This window comes from Ambystoma mexicanum, chromosome 12 (assembly GCF_040938575.1).
Source record: "Ambystoma mexicanum isolate Mex_15411 chromosome 12, UKY_AmexF1_1, whole genome shotgun sequence".
Classification (NCBI taxonomy): Eukaryota; Metazoa; Chordata; class Amphibia; order Caudata; family Ambystomatidae; genus Ambystoma; species Ambystoma mexicanum.
This window is the reverse complement of record NC_090936.1, coordinates 977,159,719-977,183,841: the sequence shown is the minus strand read 5'-3', so window position 1 is coordinate 977,183,841 and position 24,123 is coordinate 977,159,719.

Below are 24,123 nucleotides of genomic sequence, written 5' to 3'. Positions count from 1 at the left end.
GAAAGACGCAATTCAGCTGTCTGATAATAGGACCCAGAATTCCTATTTCCTAATTGGCTGAGGTGAAGCCAAAATTCTAAAAAGGGCGCAAACAAATCATGATCAGCCTCCAACTTTTAAAGCTCTGCTCATAAAATCTTCCTGTTTACTGCATCAAATGCCTGCGCCATGTTAAACACAATGATGGCCACTCCTGAGTAAAGGATGTTTTTGAATTGGGTTCTTAACAAAATAACATGGTTGACAGTGCGGTATCCTGCCGTAAAGCCAGTTTAATCGATGGCATAATTTAAATCACATTGCTGCAAACTTTCACTGATACACATGAAGTAAATCTTGCCAGCTACTTCCAACAGGGAGATGGGATGATAGCAATTTGGATCAAAGCGTCAACCCTACCTAAAGAAGGTCAGCATAATACCTTAAAGCCGGGAAGAGGGGTCTACACCAAATATAGCAACAATGACCAAAGTCAACAACTATGGCCGGGAAGAGGGGACTCTACCAAATATAGCAACAATGACCAAAGTCAACAACTATGGCCACCAACGCATGACCTTTATCATGGCAAATCATGACAGTCAACTTAAGTGAGACAACTTTTCTTTTTTTCCAATGTAGTTTTATTGCATTATTAATGAGACTTCAATACAAAGACATAACCCACAATATGGACGGTCTGCTCTACTGCAACTACAATGTTACCAATTGCGTCCAACTTAATAAAACGTGGTATATAATAAAAAGACAATAACACATTTCAGGAAAAAAGGAAAAGTTCAAAAGATGACTAAGGAGGGTCACTGGAAGAAAGAGTCATATCATACTACCATTGTCCCCTGAGGATTTCAAATCAGAAATACTCGGTTAAGTTGTCACGAGGTTCACCAGGTCCAAACAATTGAGAAACCAAATATCCAAGACCCTTGCATGTCCCATTACAAAACATCTACTAAACCTCCTGTTAAGCAACAGTTTACCATTTCTACGTCATTATGCTTGGACGGACCTCCATCGCCTGGGGTGAGGAAAATCTCCCTAGCTCCACCACGGCACTCTGTAAGGGCCCCCATTCCTCTGTAAATGTGGATACGTCATCCTGTGGCATGTACGTAAGCTTCTCCTTAAGATATGTATCCCAAAATGCTCTGTGGCCAATCTGAATTATCGGGGGTGACATGTAATTTCCACTTCTGGGCTATTGACAGTCTTTCCGCTTGTATGAGTGCCTCCCACATCCTATACCTCTCATAATCCCTTGGGGGGATACCCAGCAGCAGCATCAGAATGTCCATCTTTAAGTTGACCCCCGTCAGATCCTTGAACCAACTAAAAAGGTAAGCCCAAAAAATCTGCATAATAGGACATGTCCACCACATGTGAATTAAAGTCCCCCTTTGATCACAACCCTAATAACACATGGTTGAAGAGCCTACAGACATTTTAGAGATTGTCTGAGGGTCCCTATGCCAACCATAGAGTTCTTTAAATTGATGTTCCATCTTTTGTCCCACAAAATATAAAATATCGGGAATAACCCCTCCCACTGCAGCATCCAAGGACCCCTTGAAACAATGCCTCCCTGACATATATCACTAGAAACCAGGGCTCTATACATTTTAGAGAGAATACCCTTCCTCGAAACACTAGAGTCAAAAAACAGTTCAAGGGGAGTAAGGTTCCTGCCTAGATTCACCTTCCATCTAGTGTCAGTAAGGTGACCTTTCAACCTCAAATAGTCAAAAGTCGAGAAGAACTCTGCCCCCAACATGGGCTCCACAGTATCAACATCTTTAAACTTGCCTTCCAAAACAGGTGACATGCTCTTTCCAATCCCAAGTCTGACCAGTTTTGAGTATATCTACATTTTGCCCTATCAGGAGCCGGCAGACGCGAGCCGCCCCCCGACACTAAGTCCCCCCATCTAAGATCCCTGTCTAAGCCTGTCTGGAGCTGTAGGCAGCACCTCTCCCTTGCAACCTCTCACCATCGCTCTGATATGGTTGCCCTGGTAAGCAACCCCTGGACCTCCCTGGTGCCCCTCCTCACTGACACTATATCTGCTCTAATTTAATGCTGCTCCGTCTCCTACATACCGCATCTATAACCCATCTCTCTTCATTCCATCAGCACCATGAATCTTGATGTGTATCACCATTCAAACTGCTATGGCTCTCTAAATGCCCTACTTCAATGAACTAGAATACAACTAACTTATGACTTCTAACTATAACTCTTCTATTCTCTGGCATGCTTCCAATTGTGCATTCACCACCCTTTCCTAACTGTTTCTAGTGCTTTTGTCTAAAATCGAATTTAGGTGTGCATCCAATTGCTTATCCACCACCATTTTCTACTGTTTCTAGTGCTTTTGGCTAAAATTGAATTTAACGGCGCCACTTATTTGTAAACTGATCTGTATATCTGGCCATTTGCAATGTACTCAATGATCTCTGTTTACTTGGCTGCCTCGTGTGATTCTACTGTTGCATAGTGCTTAACACTCTCCCCTGGTATCCGCAGGCTTCCCCCACCCCCTCCTCCTCTTCACTCACCCCATGGCTCCCTCTATCTACCCTATTTTTTCTAACTGCTTCTCTATTTCATACCCTCCCTGTCTCACAAAATTGGGTAGGAAGAAAAAAGGCATCCCTGATTTCCAACCCTGGTTTGCCCATCGAAGATACCAACATCAATGTCTCCTCTAGACAGAATATCACTGACATTCTTTCTGACATTCCTTCTTCTAACCTATGGAGCCCCAATTGGTCTATGTCCTCTCCCCTTTCTACTCCTCTCCCATTAATGGTGGCACTAGATGGGAAGTGCTCTTAGCGCACTTTACATCTTCCAAATGCACCATTAATGTCTATCATAATGGCACTATCATAGCCCAGGGCTCTTAGCCCAACCTCTGCCTTCTTGACAAGTGTCTCCCTTCTTTCTTCAACTTCCCTCCCTCTCCTTCCCGCCCTCCTTCCCTAGTATGACTCTGATTTGGCCGCTTTGAAACAGAAGTGCAAAGCTGTAGAGCGGAAGTGGCTGGCATTTAGCTCATCCTCTGACAAACTGGCCTGCTGCCTACTTCAAAGGCAATTTTGCCTCTCCATCTGCTCCATGAAAAGGGCTCATGTCAAAGCCCGCATCTCTGGAGCCATCAACAACATGCCTGAACTCTTTAAAATCTGCAAGGAACTTGCCAATCCTACCGCAATCTCCTCTTCCCCTCCCCACTCCCAGGCCCACTGCTCTGCATTGGCAACCCACTTCTCCTCCAAAACTCTGGACATCCTGTCCTCTATGTCTTCTGCTCTCCCACCACACCCCCTCAACCCTCCTCTGGCCTCCCTTGCCCCCCACCCCCATATACTCTCCTCTTTCTCCATCCATTGCGCCAGATGAGATCTCTAAAGTCATCCACTCTATGAAAGTCTCCTCTAAATAGGTGCTCCCCAGCTACTCTAAAACCATCAAGGATAACATTGCCTCTCTTTCTCTAGCCTTGGCTGACCTCTGCAACTACTCATTTGCCACTGGCTCCTTCCCCTAACCCCTCAAGCACACTCTTGCGCACCCTCTCCTAAAAAAGCTATCTGCTGATCCTTCCTACCCGGCTAACCATCACCCTATCGCCATCACCCCTTCTTTGGGAAAACTCATACAGGAACTGATCATCCCCCAACTGACCCTCCACACCGAAATGGGCGGCTGCCTCCACGATCACCAGTCTGGTTTTAGAGCTGCCAGAGGCACGGCAACTGCTCTCCTGAACAATCATGAAGACCTACTCTCCAGCCTGCATTGCAACTCCCCCTCTGTTCTGATTCTCCTCAATCTCTCTTCTGCCTTTGACACTGTCAACCACTCCATCCTCATGAACCATCTTCGTGATACACTAGGCATCACAGACAGAGCATATAACCAAAAAGTGATGGGTGGAAGGTTTTGAATGAATCTGAACCACTGACATTGCTCTGTGCAACCTTCCACACCACCGTTTTTTAGCCCATCTGCACCATTGCAAAAGGGGTCCATCCATATGCAAATCAGTCAGGTACTGCCATCAGTGGTAGCAGTTTTTATAAACACAAGGGGAGCCTGATTTCTGTCCCTGGTCCTCCAGGCTTTTGACATATGTCTGTGTGAACAGGGGTACACACTCTGAACCATCTGATCATTGGGTGGAGGACCTTTTTCATTGCGAAAACAAAAATTTGAGGCCAATTCTTTATAGGCCAAAAAACATGTGTTATTGATTTGGAGAAATGAAATTGGAATGAATGGTAGGAGTGATTCAGTTTGAGTTGAATATGAAGATATCTGTTTGTATAAATGTTTTTTAAACAGTAATATATATATATATATATTTGATATAAGAATAAAAGATTTTTGAATTCAATATTTAGCATTTATTGGTATTTATAAAAAGATAAATGTATTGAGTTGGCTATTCCCTGTCCTGCTGGTCCATTTTTTTGTTTATGACCAGTGGTAGCAGCCCAGCCCGAACTGCTGGGTCAGGTCTCCTCTGCACGGAAACATAAGCAACCCCAGACATGTTTCGGCCTTGTTGGGTCTCCTCAGGGAGGTGCAGCTTGGTTCGCTACGGCACAGTGACAGGGCACCTGCGTGGCTTGCCTCCTTCCTTTCAAACAGGCCCTCCTAAGTGAAAATGGGTCACTTTCTCTTCTCCACCACACTCTCTACCTGTGGCATCCCTCAGGGCTACATCCTATCGCCATAGCTCTTCAACATCTACCTGGCCCCTATGACCTACCGGATCTCCACTTTCGCACCTCATTTCCAGTGTTATGCAGATGACACACAGCTCTCCTTCAAGCTGCCATCCTTTAACTCCTCCTCCTCCCTTATATCTGACTGCCTGACTGCTTTTCAGGCAAGGTCCTCTGCCAATGATCTCTGCCTTATTGACAGTGAGACTGAGGTCCTACTCATTGGGATGCCTCCAGGGCCCTGGTTCTCTCTAGACTAGAGTACTGCAACAGTCTCTTCCTCAACCTGCCTCTTTCCTTCCTTCGCCCCCTCCAACAAATCCAGAATAGGGCTGCAAGACTTATCCTTGGCCTCAAGCCAAGGGACCGCATATCTCGAGCCCTATAAATCTCCACTGGCTCCCGGTGACCACAATTATCACATTCAAGACCCTTTGCATCATCCACAAGGCTGTCTGGGGCCTCTGACCTCTCTACATCCATATTTCCCTCCATAAATACAAACCGGTCAGAACCCTTCGGTCTTCTGGCTCCAACTCGCTGCAGGTCAAACGCTTCTTAAAGCAGAAAGTGGGAGGTAGACCCCTTTCCTCAGCTGGCACCTCCCTCTGGAATGGCCTCCCTGTCTCCCTCAGTCTTGAGTTCCTGAAACTTCTCAAGACTTTCCTTTTCTCCTCTTCCTTCCGTCTCCCCCCTTTGCTAAGTCTCCATCTTCTGCTGCGACTGGTGCTTGGTCCCTTCAGAGTCATATAGGGGACAGATCACCCGCTACCAGACCCCAAGCATCCTTTGCCAGCACTTGCCCTTGTGCTCCCTTCCCTGGATTAGCCCAACTTGGTCCTGCCTGTCCACCACACTTATCCTCCCTCTCCCCCTTCCCCTGGCACTTGCCACCTTGGCCCAATCAGGACTTGCTCATCCCCACCCTTAGGGGTACCCAACTCTTGCACTTCTCCCTCTACCCCCTCCCCCTTGTACTTACCACTTTGTCATGAACTTGCACGGTAGGATTGTCACAAGGCCAATATAAGCGTTCTTTGTTGTTCTACTTTTTTGATTCCCATTTCCTCCACCCAATCTTGTCTTGTGTCACCTGGAAACACCTGTGTATAGGTGCCATACAAATGCCCAATACATAAACAAACAAATAAATAAAGCGTAAACACAATTCACAAAGATCTAGAGAAGGGACACACAGCAAACTCAAGGGGAGAGGACACATAGAAAGTATCCTATTGTTCGCTCCTTCCTTCCATAATGACGCCAAAAACCCTAATACAGGGTTACCAAGCACCACAACCGGGATGGATCTCAGAGGGGACCAAATAAAATCTTGCACCTTTCATGGACCAATCAACCAATCCTCACAGAAAGTCCAAATGTTATCTAGGTCGTCTTTACAATGTTCCAACAGTACCTATAAACTGGGCTGCCTTGTAATAATTATAGAAGTCTGGGACTCCAAATCCCCCATGGTCCTCAGGCGTTGTCCACATGGCCCTACTGGTTTGGTATGTCTTCCCTTGCATACACATTTATAAACAATAAAGTTCAAGCCCCTAAAAAACGGTCTCTGTTAGGGGAGTCGGAATCATTCAAAAGAGAGGCAAGGCAAAATATTTATCTTGACCGATGTCATCCGTCCAAACCAAGATCAAGTCAGCTTGGACTATCTCTGCCAGTCTGCCCTGATTGTTTGCAACAGGGGGACATAGTTTAAGTCATAGTTGTGAAAGGGTCCTCAAATAGCGTTAAGCACATTTTCCCAAGGAGATACCCAATATATCGCTTTCCTCAGACCATTTCATCTCAAGGCCAAGGTCATTATGCTGGATTTAGATAAATTAATCTTAAAACCTGCCAACTTTCCATAACTCTAAATTGATCCCATTAGCTCACAAAGAAAGTTCCATGAATTGTTTAAATAAACCAGGTGTTGTCAGCAAATAGGGAGAACTGGAATTCTACACCTCCACAAACATCCACCTCATATTTGGGTTCGACCGGATGGCTATCACTTGGGGTTCTATCACCAGAGCATGAAGCAGCAGGGACGGAGGACAGCCCTGTCTCGTACCCTTGACAGCATAAAGGTATCAGACATGTTACCATTAACTGTAATTCTGGGTCTCCTACATAGCATTACCAATCAATGCTGAAAACTCACCCAAGAGCTGTGTCTTTCTAATAAGGAACTCATACTGCCATTTCACTCTATCAAGCACCTTCTCTGAATTCAGAGAAAGGAGACAGGCCGAGTTCTACGTTTGTTGGGCCACATGTATCAGATCCAGAGTCTTCCGAAAATTTTCTGAGCCCTGTTGACCCCAGATAAAGCCCACTTGATCCCCATGAATCAGAGAAGGGAGAGCCCCATCCAATCTGTTCCCCAAGATTTTTGTGTAAATATTTACATCCGTGTTAAGAAGGGATATAGGCCGAAACCATGCACACTGTGTGCAATGCTTCCCCTCCTTGGGTATCACAATAATGAACACCCGCAACATTTTATTAGCAGTGAAACCCCGTTCAAAATATAATTAAAAAGACTCTGAGCATCATCGGCACCGGATTACAGCAAAACAGTTTATAAAACCTAACTTTGAAGCCATCATCTGCAGGGGTCTTCTCACTTTTCATAGAACACCACCTTGGGGGATCCAATTCTGAGACAACTTTCGGGGACAACCTGGGGATCTACAAAGCATCAAGGAAGGCACCCACCTCCTCCAGTCGGCACTCACACCCGGACCGGTACAATGTGCCATTGATGTTTATAAACACTTAATCTTCATCTGTCACCAGAGGGTGTCCGCAATGTGGAGACCTTTTTTTCTAAGGAGCGTTGCTTCCTCAACCGCCACATCAATTCCCTATCCGCTGTTTTGCCCTTTTTCATAGTACCTTTGCTTTAAGAACTTAAGCTTCCAGTCTGTGTCTTGCACCACAACGGCTCTCAATGCTGCTTTATAAAGTCAGTGTTCTTGTGTCTTTGCAGGGTAGCAAATGTCCTCCCAGGGCCTCGTGCTTGCAATTTTCCTATCTTTTCCCTAAGGGACATTGCATTGAGCGTCCTCTCTTTTTTTGCGGAATGAGGCTATACGTATCATTTCATCGCTTACAGTTGCATTAAATCCATCCTACAGGGTAGGCAAAGTTACTGAGCCATTATCATTAAATTCAAAGTATTCCCTAATACTCAACAGCAATTCCGACCCCATATTCCTATCCTTCATCAGGAAATCATTACCAGTCCCATTACGCCTGGCACTTTTCTCCTCCCCAATAGCAACTTGCCTATATACCAACTCATGGGCTGACCACGGAACTCCACAAATGTCCACTTCCCTAACTGAATTTACCACTGTATCATCCACCAGAACCATGTTTATGTGTGAGAACGAGTCATGAGCAGCTGACTAGTAGTTAAAAGGTGGGTTAGACATATGAAGCACTTCACACACACACCATGAACTCCCAAAGTATGATTGAGCACCCTAAAGTTCCTCAAGACCCTCTCCGTATCCTTAGTGAACTGGGTTGGTTAAGAGCCTGATTCACCTCGATTGGGTACCATGTTGAAATCTCCACTACCAACAGAGACCCCTCCAGAAACAACTGAAGCTATGACAGATGACTTCTCAGTAAGGTAGTTGGCCCTAATTTGGGGAGTGCACATACCCCACCGTGGCTCTGACACCATCAATCGAACCTTTCAAAAAGAGGTAGTGGCCATCGGATCCCCAAGCTTCTTGTCTACAATAAAGTTAGAGTTGCCACTGAGCAATATGGAGACCCCTTTCTTCTTCAGCGCTCCTGACGCAAAGTAGGCCTTGGCCACTCCACACCCTTCGTCGAGGGTTCCTTGGCTCTAAGAAAATGTTTTGCCTGCAAGCATTACACATCTAACTTTAGTCTCCTAAATTCTCTCGTAATCAGGGATCTCTTAGTCGGGGAATTGAGACCTCTAACATTCAAAGTGCCCACATGGAGGCCTTGCTTTATTCCTGATGTCATGTCACAGCATGCACATCACTCATAAAACACCACAGAGATCTTGCTGTAAATCATCCCACCCGTGTCACATCGCCCCACCTCCCACAGTGTCATCTCCAGAGGATAAAATAAACACAAATACATAGAACACCCTGAAATATCACCTATAAATCCAGGAATATGAAATTTCTTGAAACTGTGATGTCTCAATTGTTATGTGTTAATTCTGTGTCCAAGCATCCCCTTAAACTTTCTGTGTCCTTAGTTCTACCCTCAGCAATGTGGTCATACAAGGAATGTACTGAAATACATAGATGAAATAGGTCATTCGGGAGAACACAATAGATTGTAATGCAGCTTATTATACAATTCACATATGCCTCTAATGCATATTTTGGACCTCTTGACACAATTTTCTATTGTACCTGATTGTTTTCACATGTTTTGTTATCCCAAGGGGTTCGCTTTTCCTTCAATATGCCATTCAATGTCTACCACTTGTGGAAATGTTACGTAACATTTGAGTTTATGTGATGATTTTCATAGTACAACATGACTGACAAGCGGGCATGATTAGCATTCTGTCATTGACATGTCTACAAAGTGTGCATGTAATGCACATGTAACTGCATGTTTTTTATGGTTCATGTGATTTGCATGCAAGTAACGCGGAACACTCAACTGAAGACAGTTGACTTTTGGGTTAAAAGACTCACTTATACTCACCCTCACTCCATCTTTAGTGCTGCTAATAACTGGGCATTCACTGTAATTATTAAATCTATAGTTGCATGCAGATAATTGCTCTGTTTATTTTATGCATGTTCAGACTGCAGTGTGCTGATGGGACGCACATCTAAAGCGCTTCAAAAACATAACATAATAAATATGAAGTGACGTAGCATGCATTATATTGTATGCACAGACGACTTTTTCCAGTTATCTGGCCTTTCAATGTCATATAGATCTGGTCATTCCCAAATACAGTCTAAGAGCAGACATGTAAAACAGAAACCAAACAACAGAATGATGCACCTCTATGATTAACATACATATTACAGTCCCAGCCAATGCATGCTAAAACCTGGGGCATCCAAGGCTTACCTCAGGACCCCAACGTCGGGATGATAGCTCAGGGGCAACATGCTCGCCTTGGAAGCAAGACGACACGGAGCACCACAGGTTTGATCCCCGGGTCTGCGCTTAGGAACCTCTGAGTATGAAGCTTGTTATAAATAACCTATCATATTATATCAATGCCTCTGTGCTCTCATCACATGACACTTAGAAACAGACCTGCACACAGAGCTCAGGCTATTTCGGGTCTGCACGCATCAACAAAACGATCCTTTTCCCCCCTCTTTCCCCACTAACCTCATCCACTCCTTTCGCCTTCAAATCTGCCAGAGGGCTTGGAGACCATGCAAACCGGAGCAGTGTGTGCTATACATCCCAGTAACATATGCCGAACGTTGCTGGAGTGCCTCAGTGACAGCACCTCATGCGTGTTAATGCCTCACATGCATGATGGAGACACCATAGGTAAGATTAAAAAATAAGTTCATTAGGAATCTCATAAATGCTGATTGGCAAGGTACAAAAGATGAGCAACGTAACATAACATAAATCAGGGATACAACTTTCTAAATTGACATTTTAGAAATCCAAAATGAGTCATTCACTGTCAATGAAATACACAGATGGGGAAGGACACCGTAAATGTGTAATTCGGTGAAATTCAAAATATGCATAATTAATGAGGGGGTGGAGTTATAAAAACAACTTCTTCCGAATGGATGAGGCAAACTATATTTCTGCAGGAAGTTGGATGCGGAATGATTGGTAAATCACATTTGTCTGACATGGTGGTGATGTCTAAACTGACAACCGAAGGCCCAAATCTCAAATTGTGACACGTGTGCATGTGCCAATTCAAGCAGAGTGTAATGAGTCGTAGCTCAAGTTTCTATGATATCCCTAGGAAAGAAAATCACAATGTAATCCATTTTTGTTTTTATTATTCGAAAATTACCAAGCAACCAAATTAAACCACAGTGCCAAAACATGGCATTTCGTAGCTGCTGGGACTAGTTCCAAAACTATGAAAATACATTTTTGACACTCCTGCTAGAAATCTTACCGAGTTGTGCAACGGTTTATATGTTTGGGTTCAAATTGTAGCTAGGGCACCCCCTTATTCCAGGCAGTCAGTCGCTGTTGATGGGTGGGCTGCTACTTCCTGACTTCTGAACACCCAATGTGAGCACAGGTAACAAACATGTAGTGCAGAGGAGAATGCCTGACATCCCCTCCCTGTCGCAGGAAGGAGGTCACCCTGAAATTAGATACATTCTGCTTACCTGCTCGAGGATCCAGGTTTCGTTTGAGAACTGGGGAACCCTAGGGCGAAGGACAATGCATCCTGATACTTGGGACACACTGAAGACCCACCTGCCATAGCTCCTGCTGTGATCTGACACGTGATCTGGGGGAAGCCACATTCCTTGCCGCTGGGGTAACAAATGTTCTCATTTCAGATAGGACCCTCTGCCCTTGGCATGGACCATTCTTTAGGCTGCGAGCAGAGCTTTCTAGTGAGTACTGTCAGATATTACGACGTAATAAGAGGCCACAGATACTGCAAATACAAGATTGCAGAGTTGTGGGATTACCACCCCACAGCCTTTATTCGTTCGCTTTCAGCATGCTTATCTTCCCCTTTCTGCAGCCTCTGCAACCCTATAGGCAAAGAAATACCGCACCCAACTCTGTGGGACATTCTTAGAAATACACTCCCACCTTTTATCCTGGCAGCTCCTCATCTCATCAAGCTCCCTCTGAAAAACCATGTGAAGGGCTGAAGCATCATTCTGAAACAGTGTTTTTGGGGTTGCTTAAAAACATGGTGAGGGGGGCTGGAGTGTGGCCTGTGGCTGTGTGCTCTGCAAGAGAGGGAATTGAAGAATTTTGAAGACTCTGGGTTAGATTTCGGGGAACAACAACCAGGGATCCTGTTACACCTCGATTGCCTGATGAACCCCACGATGGGCATTACCTGAGATCTGTGATAGATGGAGATAAAGCTGGAGAAAGGATGTGGCAAAGTGAGAAATTGAAATAGCACCTGTCCGCAGTGGCCAGTAGTGGAATTGTGGGGGGGCACCAGGATGCCTTGCCATGCTATGCCTTTGCATACTTTGCTATGATTTATAATGTTTTATTATGCCTTTTCATGTCCTTATTATGCCTTTTTATGCCGTGCTGCTATACCTTGCTATGTGGGGCTTGATTGTTTGTGCCCCTTGTCTCCTGCTCAACATTCCACTTTATAGCTTATTCTGTACTGCTTCCAGGTGCCCCAGTGTGATTCTTCTCAGGGCTGGGTCTGATACTTGACGGTCCCCCAGGGGAAGGTGTGTTGGTGAGGAGGTGCTGAGTCCCATGAGATGGAAAAGGAGTGGTCGGAGAGATACACCCAGTCAACTACAGTGTCCTCGAAGCCAAGGAACGAAAGAGTTTGAATGATGGGGGGGGGGTGATCCACAGTGTCAAAGGCCGAGGCATAGTCTAATAGGATGGGCATGGAGGAGAGCTGGGAGTGGTGGGCAGTGGTAAGAGCATTGGTGGCATACTGAATTTAACCACTGCCTGATAGCCAAAACTATAAAAAGGACAAGGCCATCTACTGGAAGATCAAACTGGAGAGCAGCCTGGGCTGAGGGGTGAGCTTGGAGACGCTTCAGCAGCCAAGGAGTGAAAGGTTCCCTAGACCGCTAATTGGGAAGAGAGAGGCTAAAAGGCTATGGCAAGATTGTGGCTTGATCCACGTTGCGACAGTCACCGCAGAACTAATAGTGAACCGTGCAGTAGCAAAGAGCATCCTGTGCAGGAAGGGAGGCCGGGCCTGTCACCACCATGAACGAGGTGTAGTGCAAGTTTGTTTGTTTGTTTGTTTGTTTGTTTGGTAATGCGCACCAAGCCCTCAGGTAGACGGGCGCAACAGAAACAAGGAGTCTTAAAACTGAGTTACAGTACAAAGGTACCAATACATAGAGCAGTGATTGCGATAGGACCGAGATACAAGGTACAAGATACATTAAGTGCAAAGCAATGGTCATGGTAAATCAAGGAAGCATTATTACGAAGTATCGGTGTCTGCACACCTACGTATACACTGCGTGCACAGTTAACCAAGCTACCGTGTAGTTTGGTGAAAACAAAAGGGTCTTGTAGGGGCTGGAGGATGGAGGAGATTTACAGGTGCAAAGGGACAGGTGAAGGAATGGAAACCACCCAATAGTGACTATATCCAAAAGGAACTGTCCACGAGAAACAACACCACAAGCGTAACACAAGGGTTGGTGTCACCAAGAAACACCCAGCAGGATGGGCGCCAAGGGAAGAGTGGAGAAAAGGAAGAGTTTTCGTTCACCACTAAATGACCAAAGGAAAGTAACGCGCTGAACGCTGGAACTTGTTAGGAGCTGCTAGTGCATTGGAAAATGAAAGCCCGGGCAGGTGAAGCCCTGGATCCTGGAATGTGTGGTGAAACGGTAAAAGGTTTCTTGCCATTTTGCACTTGAAAGCCAAGAGCAGTGACACGCTGAACTCTGGAACTTATCATGAAAAGATGCTTATCAATTTGGAACCTGAAAGCCAAGGAAAGTTCCTCGCTAAACACTCAAAGTCGCGGTGAAGCGTTCTAACAGCACTGCACCACCAAAGACAAGGAAAAGTAAAGAGCTTCATTCTGGAATTTTAGGTGAATGTCCTTAGTCACAAAACAGCAGTAAATGAATATTTGTAAAAAGGGAGAACCCTAAATTGCATTCTGGAACCTGGAGTGAAGGCTCCGAGGGCCAACCCGTTGGAAATTGAACATTCACACCCAGGAAAAGGTGCTCAGCCAATCAGGTGGCTGGAAACACAGGTGTGAACTGCCAGTGAGCCGCCCATTTTACCAGCCACCCAAGATCCCTCCATGGGTGCCACCATCTTGATTGACTACATGGCCCCCTAACTCCACCCTGTTCCCTACTCACAGCCCCACAGTCCCCGCCTCTTAAGACATCCTGCAACCTTCCCCCACTTCCTCCCACCGTACCCAATTACCTGGTGGACTGGGGCTTTCTGTTCCGGTGCCAGCGCTCCTTCCTGTCCTTGGCATCATTTTAACTAGCGCGTGGGCAGGCACAGTATGAAAATATCCCATCTCCAGTAGAAAATAAAAACATATTGGCACCCCGGATGGAACTGACATTCAGTGTCAGCTGGTGAATTTTAAAAGTGAAGTGGCATATATGTTTTGCCACAATTGGCAAAAGCAAGCAAGCGCAGCTGCGACCGAGCCTGAATCACTTAGTGGAAATCGCGTTGTTTCTACCCCTAAGACATTTTTAAAAATGGAGTACAGAGAGTGCATTTTGCAGTGGAAATTTCAAACTAAAGTTGCAAAAAAAGCCATCAAAGGTATGTTTGATTCTGTATGGTAACACATGCAAATCTACATTAAATTCCAGGTCACCAACAGTACATGGGGCTTTTTACAAGATATTTTCATATGTGATCTGTCTCAACAATATATGCCATCATTGCCCTGTAAAACACGTTTTTATATTGCTTATGGCCAATGGAGATCGTGAGCCTGCCAGCAGAATATGCCAGTGCGGTTCCCTTTTCATGCTGGCAGCTGGCATGCAATAAGACCCCCGTGCTTGTGCTGCAAGCTTTCCAGTGACTGATCACCCAAAACACTTGTGCAGGGACCTCCTTGGTCCCTGACAGTGAGCGGGCATGCACCTGTGCAATACGTTTTTGGCAGTGGGATCATAGGTCTCTAGCATTTACCCCCATGTTGCTGCAGTAGGATCCTGTGCCTTAGAAGGGAGCTCCCATGCACCTGTACTGTAACACTCTGGCACATGGAGTCCCTGCAGTTACCACATGTACCACACCAGTGGGCTACAATGTCTTGTAGTGAGCTATCTTGCACCTGTGCTGTAACACTCTGCCACATGGAGTCCCTGCAGTTTCCACATGTACCACACCAGTGGGCTGCAATGTCTTGTAGTGAGCTCTCTTGCACGTGTGCTGTAACACTCTGGCACATGGAGTCCCTGCAGGTACCACACGTACCACACCAGTGGGCTACAATGTCTTGTAGTGAGCTCTCTTGCACGTGTGCTGTAACACTCTGGCACATGGAGTCCCTGCAAGTACCCCGTGTACCAAGCAAGTGGGCTACAATGTCTTGTAGTGAGCTCTCTTGCACGTGTGCTGTAACACTCTGGCCAATGGAGTCCCTGCAAGTACCCCGTGTACCAAGCCAGTGGGCTACAATGTCTTGTAGTGAGCTCTCTTGCACGTGTGCTGTAACACTCTGGCACATGGAGTCCCTGCAAGTACCCCGTGTACCAAGCCAGTGGGCTACAATGTCTTGTAGTGAGCTCTCTTGCACGTGTGCTGTAACACTCTGGCACATGGAGTCCCTGCAGGTACCCTATGTACCAAGCAAGTGGGCTACAATGTCTTGCAGTGAGCTCTCCTGTACCTGTGCTGTAACACTCTGGCACTGAGATCATTAGTTCCTGTCAGTTGTTATGTTATGTTATGTTATGTTACGAAAATGTATATAGTGCACGGTCACCCAAGGACATCATGGCGCTAGAGAGGAAGGACAGTGAACCAGGAGTCCATCAAACAGCAGTCGTCTCAAACAGATATGTTTTTAAAGCTTTCCTGAAAGCCAGATGGTTCAGAGGTTTTTTTTACTGCCAGCGGTAGATCATTCCATAATTGTGCCTCGGCTACAGAGAAGGCCCTGCCACCAATACAGGAATGGCAGACCTCGGTGCACAGAGAGCAAGCCTTCCGACGCTGATTGCTAGGAGTGCTTGGGGAGGTAGCAGGTGAATTTAGAACAAAGATATGGTCATGCAGTTGCCCCATGTACCACCTGGGCTGTAACACTCTTGCACTGAGATCATTATTCCCTGGTAGTTACCCCCATGTACCACACCAGTGGATTACAATGTCTTGCAGTGAGCTCCCCTGCACCTGTGCTGTAACACTCTTGCTCTGAGATCATTAGTCCCTGGTAGTTACCCCCATGTACCACGTTACCCCCATGTACATTGTCAGTAAGCTAACATGTCTTGCAATGAGCTCCAGTGTACCTGTGGTGTAAAACTCTTGCACTGAGGTCATTAGTCCCTGGCAGCACCCCAAGTACCACGTCAGTGAGCAAACATGACTTGGCGTCAGCTCCCTTGCACCTTATGCGGTAAAATGTAGCCCCTGAATGTCAGAAATAAAGAGGCCAGACAAGTATTTAAGAGTGAAGCTGACTGGTGCTATCCATTGGAAAATGCAGGCCAGTCCCAAAACACTTCTTACTCTGGCTTAATGCCAAGTGACATGGAAAGGAATAGGTCTAGTTACACTGGAAAAGTGTGCAAGTGGAAAAACTCTACTTGGAGCATTGAGATACTCATGTTATTTCAACTGTTATATTAAAGAAAGAAATAACACATGGACAAATTAAAAACTGCAGCAGTACACATAGGAGGAAAAGAAATAGTCGTGCATTTGGAAGCTAAAAAGGAGGAATGATACCAGACATTTAAAAAATAAAATGATGGATAGAGTGCATTCATCAGGAAGAAAGTGACATTAAGTCCATCATATAAAAAACGACAGCATGAACAAAGAAGGGCCTATTTCGTTTGGTGTAAATTTGAATACTGATTTCTTATGTAACTATGGACTATCTGTGTGGAGAGAGTGAACTTATTTCTGTTTGTACATATGTAAAGAAAAATGGCATTTATGAACATCAGGCCTAAATGTAATCTGAAATGCAACATGTTAAACATACAGTTCCAACGGGAAATGTCATTCCTTTAGGACCTTGCAGGTAACTGGCTGCTGTTGTTTTCCTCCACTGAGCTTATGGGTATCTGGAATTGTGACCCCAACCTTTGGGGGCTGTGTTCACCAAGGTAACCAGCCTGTAAATCAGTAAAAATATAAAGAAATACAAAGCTAGAGACCAACAGACACTATGTTTAAAGTCAAGTTCCCCATTAAAAGTGCATTTAGTTCTGAACAAAGACCCTTTGAAATCTGAACTCCAGACCTGTTGGAGCTGGCCCCACCAAGAAGAATGTCTGGTTGTCAATTAGTTCTGATAAAATGTCCTGCAGAAGTCACCCTGAGGTCAAGCTTCTCATAAACTGTTCATTAAGCACAGAGCATGGCTTTGAAACCAAGCAGTAGAAATGTTAAGATAAACACAGACAAACCAGATGGCTGGTCACATGTCTTAAGAAGAAATGAAACTTACTAAGACATGTTATGCCCTGCCATTGATTAATCATTGAATATAGTTTTTCCTTCATTAAAGGAGCAGAGTGTGCTCTATAGAGCCTACCCGGGTTCAAATTAAACAGGAGAAAAAGCCCATTGGAACCCTGTAAAAATGAAATTTTTGTGATGTACATAATTTAAGTTATGTGGAAAATTATGATTTGCCATTTTCGTACACCTGGTAAATGGGAAAGTTGGCACAGGAGTAGATCATGAAAATAAGGTTTAAGTTGGAGATGGCCCAATTTTTAGCAATTTTGGCGCAGCGGAAAACCACAGTAAGTAGGGAGTGCTGAAATAAAATTAGTATGGTCTGATCCACCATGGAATATACAACCCATATATATGTATCATCATGGGGTCATTAGAAAGACCCAGGGACTGCATGGAATGTTTCCAAACAAAATATGCACAAATCCTTGTCAATTTGAATTGATGTATCTATTCTTTTTTTATTATACTTGATTTAATCACTGTTGTGATTTTCACAAGATTTTGAAGTAGAAAAACGTGCAATTCTTAAGTCCAAAAGTCTAAAAAACTAGAATCTATCTATTCTCCTCCCTCAGCCTACATCATACATATCTCTCAACTCCTGGTCCTGTCAGCAGGCATGGGGTGTGGTGGTGGGGGGGAGGGGTGAAGGGAGCAAGCTAGCCAATACTGACAGCAGGAATTATGACCCAGTTGCAGTGTCACTAGTCCTACAAGCGGGCAGATTCACATCAGAACCAGGTTTTTTGTCAATTATTCCTGGAGAGAGCTGCTGCTGCACTCTTGCGAGGAACAACTAGCAGAGAAGCCTGTGATGCTGAAAATGTGTCAGAGGGACATGGCCTCCATATCCTTGTCCTTTACTGCTTTTTATCGTGTGTTCTGTCGTGTTTTCCACGCAGGAGTTCATGTGGGACTCCTGGTGGTGCGGCTCTCTCTTTTGGTTTGGTGTACAGACCCATGGGATACCCTTATGGCACCCATGGCTGGGGGTACAACCCTGTGTCCCTAGTGTATGTTTTTGGGCACCTGTGTGTGGCCCACAGAGCAGGGTATGGGCTGGTGGCAGCTCCATGCTGAATTTGACAGCTGCTCTGAGTATCCTCCATTTTGGGATACACAGGCCCTGCTGTTGGAATCAGATGATTCCTGATAGGAAACAAGATGGCCCCTGTGGCATCTTGCTTTCTATTGCCTGTTACCTTGTTTACCCAAAGTCATGGGAACCCCTGACTCTGTCCCTTCCCCCGACCGGCTGTTGGGTGGAAGTTCCATATATGGTATTGTTGTGAAGTCCAGGCCAGACTGGCTGGAGCCTTCCAAGTGACTGTATGTTGTGGGTACACCCTGTGGGAGGGACCTGGGTGAATGGAGTGTGTGACGAATACGCATTCTGTGTTGTGGGTGTCTAGTATCTGGTGTTTGACACAATGACTGAGACAGCCCTGCCCGAAACTGGTATGAATGCAGTGTGGAGTGTTGAATGGCTGGGTACTTGTCCCAATACACATAACTTGTTGTGAGTGTCTAGAGAGAAGTGAATGGCCTGAATGCACTATGCACCTGATTGGCTGCCTGCTTGCATGAATACCCTTCTGACCGATTGGTTGCCTGAGTGTGACCCAGCAGAATGAATGGGAGACCAACTAGTATATCTAGGGGCCTTTCACTGGTAGAATTCGTGTTCAGAAGCTGAAGAGAAACTGGAGTTGAAACTGGTGCTTAACCTTGAAGCCCTGCTGGAAGAAAAGAATTGCTGTTGCTCTCCTTCACAATCTGAAAGCTGCTGTGTCCCCTAGAACTGACCCAGAGAGGACCTGGTAAGGCGCCCTCTTCCCGAGCTACGAGGCACCATCATGCACAAGCTGATCTTTGCCAAAGCTCCCTGGTAGACAGACCTTCGACAGGCTGCCGACCCGAGACAGGGACCACCGCAGGATCACAAAGAGAGGTGCCCGGACTGTTGTCCGCCACTACCGACGACCTCTGTCGCCGACTGGAACCGCTGTGCTCCCGTTTGCCTAAGAACTTCATTTGATCCAAGGACTCTCTCGTCTGCATCGTCGCTGCTGTATCCTGCTGGAGAAGTCCCGACCGTCGACGCGCTGAGGAGCATCTGCCGGTGGGTTTCCCGCCATTTAAAGACCACATAGACACCAACGACTCAACGCCCTTGCTGGGCCACAGTTCTTCATCATCTCGTTGTGGTCCAGAACTATCGTCACCGAGGTGCCCCGCACGCCTCCTCCTTGCAGGACGCCAGCGCTCCGTCATCGACGAGCACCGCTAGGAAAGAAGCTGCCACTTCACCGCTGTAGTTCACCCTGTTCTCCGTCGGACGTTCGACAAACCGTGACTCCTGCCTTAAAGGGAGGGCACTCAAGAAGGGGCGTTGATTTCCCGTCGATGAACGCTACAATTCCAGGTACATTGGGGCTGTAGAACTATTGTAGAGGGAAATAAGACTCATAGAACAATATATTCACTGGGCTTGTAATACATCTTTGCTTTACAGGTTGCCCAGGTGGGGGGACCTACACACAGAGCTGTGTTTAACGGTAGTGACCAGTATTCTGCCAATTGTTCGACCATCTTGCTTTCCTTCCTCTCTCTACTGCTGGTTTCCTCTTTATTGATCTGTGTGACATTTTGACAGTATAGTTGATGCACTTTAATGAGATCTGATAATATTTGTGGTACCACTGTAGAAATGTATATATTTACCATTGTTGATTTTCTGAGCACAAAGTGAGTTGCTGTGATAGTGTACACAACCTTGAATATTAATTATATAAAGACTGTGTTTTAACCGATACAGTGTGCGGACATTCCTGTGTGGGTGCTTGTGGACTACACTGTACTTAAGAACCAGCCTGCATCACCTCCTGAGAAGCGAGGCCTTGATTGCTCGACCACGATACCAATAATAGATAATCTTGGCTGGGCTACTCTGTGCGTCTCCTCTACCATACAGAGAGCAGAAATACAGACAACCCCTTCCAGTCTTTATGGGCAGATTTGCATCAGAACCGGGCTTTTTGTCAATTATTCCAGGAGAGAGCTGCTGCTGCACTCTTGCGAGGAACAACTAGCAGAGAAGCCTCACTCATTGCATTGGAGACAGTGGCTGGGACATAGACAAGCTAGCTGAGACCCAAACCAGAGGAGCAGAAAGAGCCTGGGTGCAGGAGGAAATCCTTCACTGAAAGCCCTTGTCCAGACCTGTGCTGTCCTCAGGGTAGCCCTCCTGTTTTCCCTGACCAAAGCCTCCCATGTAAGTAGATATCCCAAAATCATCAATTGTGTGGGGAGTCACCTGCCATTATCCCTTTCCACTGGTGGGTCAAGGAGGGGGTGAAACTGGATAGGCCCTTTGCACAATTTATTAATTCCATTCAAAGTAAATTCCCCATAGAAAACTACCCTCTCTGTTAAAATTGCATTGTGTTGGGAGCAACCATCCATACACCTTTCCATTAAAGTGTGGGGAGGGAGGAGCCGTATAGGTCCTTAGCACATTGGATGAAAGTAAATCAATGAATTCCCATATAGAAAATGACGGGTTGAGTGTTGTTCGAATTCAAAACTAACAAAATTCATACCTAGTGTGCTATAGCCGGTATAGCTGATAAAGACTTGGTTGACTGTTTCTGAAATCCATGACTTCCACATAGAAAGGGGGGTGTCCCTAATCCCAAAAAGAAGTCATCCACAAAACACCACCTTTAAAGTCAGTGTGGAGGGTCCAAACACGAAATTTCCCATTAATCCCCATTGATTTTAAATCAGAATTACCATGTGAGTGTGTTGCAAAACGAAATTCTACATTTATTTTAAATCAGAATCACAAAGTATTGCACCACATCTGGGCGGGTGTTTAAAACAAAATTCCCCATTCATTTTAAATCAGAATTATAAATTATTGCGCCACGACAGCATTGGTGGCTGAAGTAAGCATTGTGTCAAATGATAAATAAATTAACAAAATATATATTCCTACTATATACCGGCCTGGTTCCCAGTCCATTGGTGACATTATATATATATATATATTTTGTATTTTTTTTTTATTCTACTTGTACTGCACTTCCCCCTCCCCTTCCCCTTGCACTTTTCCCTTCACCTACCCCTGCACTTGCGCGGTCTGAATGATACCTGGCCTATTAGGATCGTTGTCTGTCTTCCCCTTGGTCCCCCCTCCCTGCCTCGTCGCGCCTTGAAACACCTGTGTATAGGCGCGTTACAAATGCCATACCATATCATATCATATCATATCATACAAAGGGTATTTGTTGGGGTTGGGTGCGAGACGGGTTGGAGGCCTCACCAAATAGAAATTAAAAGTGCTTTATCGTGCACTAACTTGCTTGGGGGGGGAAGGAACTCCCCGAGTTCAGTGTGACCGCATAATAAAACAAAACAAAACTGGGGGCTCATCTAGGATTGGTAGAGAGGCTTCACTTGTAACAGTGCAGTAGCAGCAGACTATTCTTTTGGGTGTAATTGCATTGCAGTGGATGGAAAGCTGTGTTGCATTGTGAAGGTGCCATTCAGACCTGTACCATGGGTTCCAGGGCAGTTTATAGATAAAACAGTGTTGATTTTGAGTTGCAATTGTGAGTCAAAACTAAGAAGGAACAGGGTTGAGATTTGTTCCCTTGCACAGAGAGCATATCAGGTGCAGAACACATTTGAGAATGAGCACCGTAGAAATAAATATGGCTAGGAAGCACCTCCTATCCAAATTGTTTATTAAAAGGTATGGGTAAAAAAGAACATGAAATTTGGCAAGCTAGAATGATGCAGGAGGTTACCTCTGCAAATGTTGATTCCTGGCAAGATAATGGGCTGTTACATCAGGACCTGACCAACTTTTACATGACACAGACCAGCAGAGATGAGCAAATAAAAACGGCTCAACTCACAGTATATATGTTCTTCCATTTGATGATCATGGAAGAAAGATACTAGGATAGTGTAGCCTCTGTGCAAAACCGGTTTGAGCTTTTGAATCGAACCCAGAGAGAGTTGATACAATTACAAGAAAAGGTGCAACAGAGCCAAAATTCAGAGTCAAAATTAGAAAATAGTATTCACCAGCTAAAAGATGAGTTAGTGACACAACAGCAAGCAAATGCAGAGCAAGAGGTTACATATTCTGCACTGCAAGGGGAGTATCAACAATGTGTTAAAAGCCTGAGAGCATGTCAACACAAATTAAGTGAGCAAGTTGTTCACAATAGAGCCTACTTAGAGGATATTTTTACATTTCAAGCACAGATTAAACAACTGAAAGCTGAAAACAGCCAATTAGTCATTAGGGATGTTAATTCTCAGGGTGAATCCGATCAGATGCACCCTATTTATAAGTGCATCAGTTAAGGACAGACGTGGAGAAAAGTGAGATATGTTCTCAGGAACTGACTGCCAGGAAGTTAGAAAATGGAAAATTAAGGGATCATTTGAGGCAAGAAAAGGTTGACATAGAGCAGGCAATACAGGCCAAAATTGCCCAAGGGGAGGAGATTAGTCTCCTGAATAAGAAGTGGTCTGAATATGCCCAGACAATACAAGCCTCACAGAAGGAAGGTGAGCCCCATTGTGAAGAGAACAAGGGAATCAGAGATCAATGGATGGCACAAGATAAATTGCTAGAAGCCACACAAGCACTGGTTTCAGAGTTGAAAACTCAGACCTCTATATATCAACAAGAGATAGGGGCAGGGAAAACCAAATGTGAGAGGTTGGAAAAGGAAATATTCAAATAGAAACAGGCTTTGAGGCACCCAACCAGTCAAGGTATGGAAAAACACCCTCCGATCACGGAATGATGACCTCTCTACGAGAGACCCCAAGCCAACTGACCACCTCATACGTCCAGGGTACAGCTAACTTTTACCTGACAGTTTTCAAGAACAGGGAAACATGAGGCAGCTGGACTCAACCAGGCCTGGTCCAACTGAGCCGGAAGGAAAGTCCCTATCAGATATTGAAGGATATTCATCTCTACACCGATTTAAAAATACCCCAGCATGTACTTCTGACCAGGAGGGCTCCTATGATTAAAATATCAGGGAGTTGGACTATTAGAAACTGAAGTTACAAAAAGACCACCTGGTCCGCTTTGCAGATAGAGAAGAACCAGAGTCCAGGCCTCAAAAGAGTATTTTAAAAAAAACCTGCACACATTCTAGGATGTGGGGGAATTCCCTACCATTCCCAGAAGGGGGAATTCCCTGCCATACCAAGAAGGAGAGATGAGGAAGATGAGTACTTCCCTATGCAAAAGGGGAGAACAAGGGAAATAACCCTGAGAGCCCACAGCACCACAGGGGAGAAGAGACCAGACCCCGTAATTTTGGGAGGGATTCCCAGTCTCATAGAGCTAGGGAGTGCCTAGAAGACAGGGAGTGGACCACCAATAGCACCAGCTCAGAGTCAGAGTGTGAGTGGCTCAGGTGCAGCAGATTCTAGTTTGTTGCTGCTAGCTTGTTACTCATGCTCTTATCCATCTTTATATAGATTTTGAAACGATCATTTTTTACCCATTTTAATATTAGTATATTTTATTGTTCTGCTCTTCTTAGTGTTTTGGCGGTCTATTTGGAAAGCATTTATCTGTGTTTGCCATAGAACCTGTGTGATTTAAAGCAGAAGATACTCTGCAAGCACGTGCTTTTGAGGCATCAGAACTAAAATTCCCTGCGGTTTTGTAGTTCAGAACGCACATTGCTAGAAAACCGGTTTGTTCCAGTATAAAAGGGCTGTCCTTGCTTGTTGCCTCACTGATTCTACTTTGTTGATGCTAGCTTGTTACTCGTGCTCTTATCCATCTTCATATGGATTTTAAAACACTCATTTTTTACCCATTTTAATTTTAGTATATTTTATTTTTCTTCTCTTTTGGCGCCCTATTTGGAAATTCCTTGCGGTTTTGTAGTTGAGAGCGCACATTTTGCAAGAAACCCGCCGCAAATGTGCAGGCACGGACGGGTCAAGCAAGTTTGTGCAAGTCTGTGTCGGGACTTGTCGT